Raw genomic sequence first — 10,790 nt, forward strand, 5'->3', positions numbered from 1 at the left:
TGTCCTCAAAAATGTACAGGTATTTCGATAGGGATTGCATTGAATCTGTAATTTCTTTTGGTAAGATGGCCATTTTTACTATGTTAATTCTCCCAATCCATGAGCAAGGAAGATCATTCCATCTTCTGATATCATCTTCAATCTCTTTTTTCAGTTTTGAAATTTTTTTCAAAGAAGTTCTTCACTTGTTTGGTTAGAGTAAGTCCTAAATATTTTTTATTGCTTGCATATTGGAGTAGCTTGTAGAGTATTGGTATTAGCACATCCTGAAAGTCTGGTAGAACTCTGCACTGAAACCAGCTGGCCTTAGGCTTTTTTTGGTTGGGAGGATATCAATGAATGCTTCTATTTCTATAGGGGAAATGGGACTATTTAGCTTGTTTATCTGTTCTTCACTCAACTTTGGCAAGTGGAATTGATCAAGAAAATCATCCATTTCCCTTAGATTTTCAGAATTTTCTGGCATATATGCCTTTAAAGTAGGACCTTATGATTCTCTGTATTTTGTCAGTGTCTGCTGTTATGTCTCCCTTTTCATTTCTGATTTTGTTGATTTGGATACTGTTTCTCTGCCTTTTAGTTAGTTTGGCTAATGGTTTGTCTATGTTGTTGATATTCTCAAAGAACCAGCTCTTGGTTTTGTTGATTCTTTGGACTGTTTTCTTAGTTTATAATTTATCAATTTCAGGCCTGAGTTTGATTATTTCCAGATGTCTACTCCTCTTGGGTATTTCTGCTTCTGTTTTTTTAGGGCTTCCAGCTGTGTCCTTAAGTTGCTTATGTGGGATGTTTCCAGTTTCTTTTTAAAGGCACTTAGTGCTATGAATTTTCCTCTTAGCACTGCTTTCAAAGTATCCCACAAATTTGGGTATGTTGTTTCTTTAATTTCACTGAATTTCAGGAAGTCCTTAATTTCTTCCTTTATTTTTTCCCTGACCCAGGTGTCATTAAGTAGAGAGTTATTTAGTTTCCATGTATGTGTAGGCGTTCTGTTATTTCTGTTGTTGTTGAAGTTCAGCCTAAGAGCATGGTGATCTGACATGATACAAGGTATTATTTCAATCCTCTTGTATCTGTTGAGGCTTGCTTTCTGACCTACAGTGTGATCAATTTAGGAGAAGGATCCATGGGCTGCAGAGAAGAATGTATAATCCTTTGTGTTTGGGTGAAAGGTTTTGTAGATATCTGTTAGATACATTTGATTCATGGCATTGGTTAACAATGTTATTTCTTGGCTTAGTTTCTGTTTCAATGACCTATCCTTCAGTGAGAGTGGAGTTTTGAAGTCTCTGGTTATTATTGTGTGGGGATTAATGTGTGATTTCAGCTTCATTAATAGATCTTTTACAAATGTGGGTGCCCTTGTATTGGGAGCATAGGTGTTCAGAATTGTGATGTCATCTTGGTTGACTTTACCTTTGATGAGTATGAAGTGTCTTTCCTCATCCCTTTGATGAATTTTGGTTGAAAGTCTATTTTGTTAGATATTAAAATGGCTATGCCTGCTTGCTTCTTGTGACTGCTTGCTTGGAATATTTTTCAAGCATTTTACCTTGAGGTAATGTCTATCTTTCTTGGTGAGATGTATTTCTTGAGTGCAGAAGAATGTTGGATCTTGTTTATGCATCCATTCAGTTAGTCTGTGTCTTTTTATTAGGGAACTGAGACCATTGATGTTGAGAGATATTAATGACCAGTGACTCTTACAAGTCTTAATTTTGATGTTGATTCCAGTAGAGCGATTGTGTGGTTGTGTTTTTGCAATGGTGTCGTTATCTATTTCCTGTGTAGTTTTGTTTATAGCTCGTCCTTTTTGGGTGGAGTTTTCCTTCTAGTACCTTCTGTAAAGCTGGATTTGTGGATAGGTACGGTTTGAATTTGTTTTTGTCATGGAATATTTAGTTTTCTCTGTCAATGGTTACTGATAATTTTGCTGGGTAAAGTAGTCTGGCCTGGCATCTGTGGTCTCTTAGGGTTTCTAGGATCTTTCTCCAGGCCCTTCTGGCTTTTATGGTCTCTGCTGAAGAGTCGGGTGTAAATCTGATAGGTTTGCCATTAAATGTTATTTGACCTCTTTCCCTTGCAGCTTTTAATATTTTTTCGTTGTTCTCTATACTTTGTGTTTTTATTATTATGTGATGGGAAGTTTTTCTTTTCTGGTCAATTTATTTGGTGTTCTGTATGCCTCTTGTATGTTTAGGGGCATCTCTTTCTTTTGATTGGGGAAGTTTTTTTCTATGATTTTGTTCAGAATATTTTCTGGGCCTTGGAGTCTGGTGTCTTCTCATTCCTCAATGTCTATTATCCTCAGATTTCTTCTTTTCATGGTGTCCTTGATTTCTTGGATGTTTTGTGTCAGGACTTTTCCAGATTTAGCATTTTCTTTAATAGTTGCTTCAAGATCCATGATTGTGTCTTCTAGACTTGAGATTCGTTCCTCAATCTCTTGGACTCTGTTAGACAGGCTCCCCTCTGTGTTGCTTGCCTTCCTCTCTGAGCACTCACATTCCCGTTTCTCTTCTGTCTGTGTGTTTGTCATTAAATCCATTTTCATCCTCAGATCTTGAACTGTTTTATTGATTTTTTTCATCTGATTGGTTGTATATTTCTGAGTTTCTTCCTTTGCCTTTTTAATAGGCCTTCAGAGCTTGAACAGTTTTATTGATTTCCTTCATCTGGTTGTTTGTATTTTCCTGATTTTTTTCCAGTGCCTCTCTATTGGCCTCTTTTATGTCTTTCACCTGTTTGACTGAATTGTTTCCTCCATTATCATCCTCATTAGTAAGGATTTAAGGTCATTTTCTTGTATAACTGTTGTGTTTGAGTTCTCTGGAGATGCCATATTGTTTGGGGATTTTTTTTGCGTATGATTTTATGCTGTCCTTTAGTCACCTTGCCGTCTCTGTTTTTGGCAGGTAGCTTTCGGAGTTGGGTGGAAGGAGTCTGGGGATAGATTTACCCATTTTCTCATGATTTCCCTAGGCCAGAAAGTCTGATGCTTCACTGGTCTCCATGGCAGGGGGCTAGCCCAGTAGTTTTGGTCTCTCACAGCCAGTGATCCCCAGCTCCCTTCTACTGTGGGTCCTGTAATCGTCCTGGGTCTCTAAATGTGTATTCAGTCAGGCCAAAGTGTCCACAGCCTTCTAGGTCCCCTTGTAGCACTGGAGCTCTCCAGGGACTGAAGGAGGTTGGGTGGAGGGGTCTAATGGCCACTCTACTCCCTGTCTTCCCAAGATTTCCTATGTCCTGGAGCTTTGATGCTCCTCTGGTCTGTGATTCCTGGTAGCATTTTGGGACCCAGACCACTCACAGATTCCAGGTTAGTGTCATGGGGCCTAAACTGCACACACACTGAGTCCAGTTTACATCTCTGGACCCAAATGAGTCTCTGGGCCTAATCCATTCACTTAGTCCAGTTAGCACTGAGTCCAACCAGGGTCTTGGGCCCAAACCACACACTGAGCTCCCCAAGATCAGTTAGAGTCTCTGGGACCTAACTGCCTGCTTAGCTCAGCTAGGGATTCTGGGCCCAAACTGTGACAAGCTCAGCTAGGAACTCTGAGACCAATCTATGCATGGAGTCCAGCCAAAGTCTCAGATTGAGTCTTAGGGCACAAGCCAAGTGCCAAATTGAGCTTGGGTCACAAGAGCCCAAACCACGCATTGAGTTCAGCTAGGGTCACGGGGCCCAAATCTTGCACTGAGTCCCCTCTCCCACAGCAATTCACACCAATTACCATACCCCATGCAAACCTCAGCCGCTGCCACTCTGGTCCAAGAACACCCGTGCTCCTCCCGTGTTCAGGGGTATGCAGGTTTTCTGTATTTTCATCCTTTGGAACTGTTCAGTACTCCCGTTATAGTGGCAAGGGGAGCTTGGTGTTCCTGAATTATTTACGGGAGCTTCAAAACATGGCCATCATCACCAGTCGCAGACAAATTTCTTAGCTTTGAATGTACATTATTTTATTTCATAAAAGAATAAATTTGAATTGAAATGTAATAAACAAGGTGATAATATATACTTTTTTATGCATAGGTTAAAATGTACACAGATGTGGATTTTTATACTCATAAATAAGAGAATTAATGAATTTTGTTTCTTTTTATCACTTATTCACTTTCACAGACAATATCATGACAGGATTATTATAATAATCAAAAGCAATTTAAAAATAAATTTTCTATAGGTTAGGGCACATGTGAGCAAGCTTGAAAACCTGAATCATTAGCTAGGCATGGTGGCACACTCCCTTAATTTCAGCACTTGGGAGGCTGAGGTAGGCAGATTGCTGTGAGTTTGAGGCCAGCCTTGTCTACAAAGCAAGTCCAGTACAGCCAAGGCTAACACAGAGAAATTCTGTCTCAAACAAAGCAAAATGAAACAAAACAAAACAAAATGAAAACCTGAGTGAGATACTCAAGAGCCAAATGGTGGGGACAGAAAAAATAATTTACTTTGACTTCAACAAGTACACTATGACCTGAACTTTATGTCAAATAATTGAATAAATATAATAAAAGAGTTAAAATGAAATTATGCTTTCTGTGTTTGATATGGTTTCCTCTTCAAATTTTTATTTCATGATAATTTATCAAGCTATCTTTTAGTTATGTTTTCATTGGTTGATAAAACACATATCAACCATTATATTTTGCTATTATTTATATGATTGCTAAATATTGATAGCCAATTAAGATAACTAATTAACTTTTGTGAAATGAAAATATTTATTGGTAATTGGTCAAAACAGTGTAAATACAAACTTTACTTGCTTAACACTGGGTTAAAATCCTAATTTTTCTCAGAAACATTTCTTTTTTTTTCTCATAAAAGTCAGTACTGCATTTTTATGTTCATTTAATTTAGAACAAGAATAGTGCAAAGATTGTTTTATGTGTTGATTTTTCTCACATAATATAATTAAGAGATAGTGTCAAGGAAAAAGAAGAGAACTTTTGATAAAGGTTTACTGTTGCAAAGTGTTACAAGGAACTATTGAGCAGCCTAATCATTTTGGGAGAAATAACAAGCTTCTATAAAATTTGTGTTTGAGTTGGTTAAACTTCAGCTCAAGTAAGAAATATTCTACAATAAAATTTTCTAATGTAAGCATTTAAAAACTAATATGTATATCTGTTTATATCATAATTATATATAAATATACACATGCAATACATATACATATGTATATACATTTATGCTGTTGATATATTTGTGAACATCTTTGGTTTGTGAGTGGTTATGTAAATATATATTTATGCAATAGATTGTCTGCCTGTCCATGAGAGTTTTCAAACACAGCTTCTATTAAGCTTTAGACGAATCACAAAATTAAATTGATTGAGACATAAAAGCATAGGTCTATAAACACAGAAATAAGCACTAACTCTTTTGGTACTATTAGTTGCTTGAAAATGTCTTTTTATGCACTCCATATTGAGTAGCATCATATAACAACTCATGTCCTGCTAAAGAATTGGCTAATTAATTACTTATTACCAGAAGATAAATTATCAAAAATATTAAGTATCTGCTGTATTACCAAAGCATTACAAAGGATATAGGGATGAAAAAGGTGAATAATAATTGTTTCCATGATTAATAAAAAGCAAAAAAGCTGTGCACGGTGGTGCATAACTCTAATACCAGCACTTGTGGAGTCAGAGCAATGAAGATTTCTGTGAATTTGAAGCCAACTTGGTCAACAAAGTGAGTACAGGACAGTCAAGTCTACACAAGAAAACTATGTCTTGAAAAATTAGCCAAAATAATAAAAGGATATTAAGCATTAAAATTCTGATTTATGTCCAGTTAATGTCAACTAGCTTAGCAAATGCCTAAATAATAAGATCAAACTGAATGTTGGCCCAATGTATTTAATGATACTAGTTCTCTTTTTTTACCTTTTACCTTTGATCTCAATTTCTGTCACTGACTACCTGTCTGCTTCTAGTTGTAATCCAAGACATAGATTGTAAAGTACAAAACTTCCCTTTCCTGGGATTTTAAAGTTGGTCATCTTCCTACATATCAAAATTACTTAGTCAGTGCTAATCAAAATGAAAGTGTTAGCCTGGATTGGATATGGAGTGGTCATGCCAAATTTCAAATTACAAGTGCTACTTTTCTTACAGCGAATAATACAAAGCATATGATTTATGAGGTTTTGATTTAAGGGGTTAACAAATTAATTACTTTTGTTTTATATTCACTAAGTGCATGATTATTTGAACTATCTATAAAGACACCATACAATGCACTGAAAATTTAAAAGGCATACATCTCCAGACTACTCTTTTACATTTTGATTATAAACATGATTTAGCAAATCCTTTCTCTATTGTTATCTCATTATAAAAAAAATGTTAGAACATCAGAAACTACTTCCAATGCATTATCATTAAACAAAACATTAGGTTTTCAGCAATTTCAATAATTTCTTAAGGTCATTCTAAATGGATGTGAACTTGTTAGTTTTTAAAAGCTTAAATGACTTTGCCATCATGTTTTTAGCTGAGCATTTAGTTTTGCTTGAGGCAAATCAATGCAAAATCATCTACTGAAATGTAAATTTTTTCTATATATATTCAGAAGAGACTAGTTTGAACTTGATTTGGTATACTATAAAATCAGATGGTTATAAGGGTTATTCTCCTTTGTTCCTCCAAAAACATACTCTGCTTATTACATTTGAATGTAGACTCATTTTTCAAAATCAATAGCTTAAGAATGATTTTTGAAATATTCAAATAAGAGAATTTCTTCTTAAAATGGGAAAGTTACTTTAAAAATCAAGACCTAATTAGGAATGTAAAACTAATTCACTTTTAAGCGTACCATATCTTTTGAACATTAAGGAAAAATGTTTACCTAAATTTAGAATTAAGCTGAAAACAAAATGATTCAATTTATTTTAATACTTGCACAATCTAACATAGCATATTATAACTCAACTTCACAGTGCGACTCAGTCATAAAAGGAATACTGAAAAAGGAAGCTTAAAAATGAACATAAACAGAAGTAATTTAGTGTCAAGAATAGAGAAATGAAGAGTGTAGCTAAATAAAGCAAGCCAGTGCCCTCTTTTATGAAATATGACTTCATTCCTTCATTTGTTTGTGTTGATCACAGACATATATACTTTCATTTTATAGAATCTCACCTCAGTAGTTACAGAATAATGATAATGACATTTTAGGTACCTAAAATACACTCTAGACACTTTTAATCATTTGAGATATTGATTTAATTATTAATTTTAACAGTTTTATGAAACACATAATGTTTTTTCTTTTCTCTTCTTTTTTAGGTATGGAACATGATGCATAGAAACATTTTAAGTCTCAGTGTTAGAGTTGGAAGTTAAGCCTAAATTGGGATTTTTAACAAAAGAAAAATGTTCCCAGAGATATTAGGGGTTACCAGTAGTTATTACTGAATTGTTCCAAGTACAGATATTAATGTACTGATGACTATATCAAGAAATTTACAAATTTATGAAAACACAACCATACTTTCTTGGAACTCATATTTGGAGGCCATATATATTGTAATGTACACACATGGAATTTGGTTGTTTCTTTGTGTTTTTGAATTGTATTTTAGGGGGAGGGAGAGACATTTTCTTTAGTGGTATAACAAACTCTCACCATGTTTCTCTTGGTGGATGAATCTAATTTGTTTGAAAAAGTGATTGGTATATAACAATGAAAACATATTTCATCCTCAGCAACCAGATATATCTAGCCAGTCTAGCTGAAATGGGGAGCTCCATGTTCAGTGAGATACCCTGTCTCAAAAATAAAGAAGAGAGCAATAGAAGCTGGTGTAGATGTCTTCTGTCTTCCACAATACACATATGGGCATGTATATACACAGATGGATACAATGCACACACATAAACACACAAGGCCAATGTTTGATTGAAAATTTCCTTTAGAAGGGATGGGCATAGAGTTAGGCTCAAATCAGAAGGTCAGTTTGAAAACTAGCATAGTGATCATTAACTCAAATCCATTTATTAAATTGTAAGTCTCTGTAAATTGATGTAAATGGATACAAGCTAATAATGTGCAGATGAAATTACCCAGTCAGAGTTAAAAAGCTTGATTGGAGTTACAAGACAGAAGAGAAAGAGAATATGAAAGTAAATGTTATGCAAATATTCTCTTACTTATACTTTTCAAGTGATTTTACCAAGCTTCAGACCCCAAGAAAAGTTGTATATTTCCTAAAATGTAGCTTATAATACATCTATCTTCCTAGTTTTAGGCTGTCTCAAACAATTATGGACCAAGTAATATCAGTTTGCACTGTGCCTTAGAAATGCTAGTTAACAAAACATAGAAATTAGCTTAATGGAAATTAATTCTTAAAAGCTGGCTTTTTGACTAGTTTAGGTCAAGGAACCAAGATGAAGCAAGTCATCTTTTATTGCCTATTTTATTTTATCATGCTCATCACTGCCAGAGCTACCTTATTTATGTGCTTATCATCTATTATTTTCAACAGAAACATGACATATTAAGTCCTTTCAATTTTCTCCATAATAGGATATGTCTGACACATAATATGTGCTCAATACAAAATCATATATTACTAAAAACTATAAAGTACTCAACATTGCTTTTCTATTCATTAACTTAGTCGAACTGTCATTTACTTTAAGTTATAATAATCTCTTCTTCTTAATGCTTCTTAAATTTCCATAGTAAGTTTTTCAAATTTATTAATATCTGATAAGAGTATGATAAAATTAATCAATTTTAATTGTGAAGTTAACATGTTTCGTCAAATATATACACTTGAATAAGTACAAGCAATCAGTTGTCCTCATCCTTACTTATAGGTAAACGTGACAGTGAAAGAGTTTCCATAATTAGAGATTAATTTTACTCCTTCTGAATCTTCAATTGAAGTATTTATTCTTTTATATATGATTTATTTTGTACACATTGCTGGCTTATTAATTTCTGAGTAGCAATACATTGTGTGAAAATACTGCAATGGATTGCTTTCAGTCTGGGAATATGAAGATGGATGTTGTGAACACTTATTTAAAAATGTTGTGGGTGAACACAAGTTTCTTTGTTTGTATAGAATCCTATGAGTAGGTTTGCTGAATAAGGAACTAAAACTGTTTCCCAAAATTCTTGGCCTATTTTATGTGCTAAAAACAATATATGAAACTACCATCTGTTTCTCATCTTCACTATCATTTTATAGGGCTACATTTTAATTTTTACACACTCTAGTTCATTTTAGTGCATGAATAATAATACAACATTGTGTTTTGGTTTTCATTTTTCCTAAAGAGCAAAGATGTTCAATATCTTTTAATGTGCTTATTCCTCATTCAAACCCAATCTTAATTTGTTAAAAATCTGTTCAAATAACTGCCCTTTAAATCACTAGCTTGTTTCTGTAGGACACAAAATAACATCTATATTCTAATCCTAAAACCATAAATTCCTTATATTGCAAACATGTTGTCAGATATGATTAAGTCAAACATTTTAACCTTTACAAATAATTATAAATTATTCCAAATATTCCAATTTAGTCATTGTCCTTATAATATGAAGAAAATCAGAACTAGAGAATATTTAATTGTGGAGATAGTGATGGAGGCATTGATTATGTTGGAGATGCTCTATTGATAGCCTTAGATATGGGGAAAGTGCCCATGATGAAGAATAGTTATACATATTTATAATGTATAATGTATTTTCTCAATATATATGTAGAATGTACAATTATCAGATCATGGTTACTGGTATTTCCATTGCTTTAAATGTTTACTACTTATTTGAATTGGATACATTTTGAATCTCTGTTACCAGCTATTTTGAAACACCCAATCTATTATTGTCCACCCTACAATGTTATAGAATATTAGAAACTCTTATGCCTGTCTAATTATTCCTTTGTAGATATTAAACATCTAGCTTTATTTCTATTTTAAGATATATTATTCGTTCTTTGAAAGTTTAATCATATTCACTCTTCAGTTTTGTACACGTCTTTCTCCTTCTATTTGTATGCAGCTTTGTGACCTTGTTTTTCAAAAGCCATTAAAGGCCAATTGGTATTGCTCAGATACAATGTATTCATGTACTTACAGTTCACATAACCGTGTCTGCAATCTTAGCAAAAACTTGTTCTCCTCTCCCAGCAGCTAACAATTGCCATGGTTATGTGTCTTAGAGTTATTTCTGTGACAGAACACCCTAACCAAATGAGCAGACTCACATATCCGCAAATGAATTTGTAACCTTGCCTAAGAATGTATTCTTGTTTGACCAATAAAACGCCAATGCACATAGTCAGGGCAAATGAGATAGACAAGGCTAAGGTCAAGCTGTTGCAATTGTCTACAGAGTAATTTAAAATTGGATCTTATAAATGTATTGGGGTCTCAAAACATATCAGGCCTATAGTAAGTTAAAAGTTAGAAGATAAAAACAAAAAATATAGATAAAAGTGTTTGAACTTAAGTATACAATATCTCAAATGTAAAAATTCACTTCCAGCCTCAAGAACAGATGACAGAAGAAAATATAAATGACCAAGACAAAAAACTAAGAGGACAAAAAAATGTTAAAAATAAAAACACCAAAGAACTTGAGGAACTGTAAGGCAATGTCAAGTATTCTAACATGCATATACTCTGAGACACAGGTTTAAGAATGAAATATAAGAATAGTATTTGGAAATATTAAATGTTCATAATTGACAAAATATAGATTCACAAGTCTCAATAAACTCCAACAATAAGCAAACAGT

Source organism: Acomys russatus, chromosome X, assembly GCF_903995435.1.
Source record: "Acomys russatus chromosome X, mAcoRus1.1, whole genome shotgun sequence".
Lineage (NCBI taxonomy): Eukaryota > Metazoa > Chordata > Mammalia > Rodentia > Muridae > Acomys > Acomys russatus.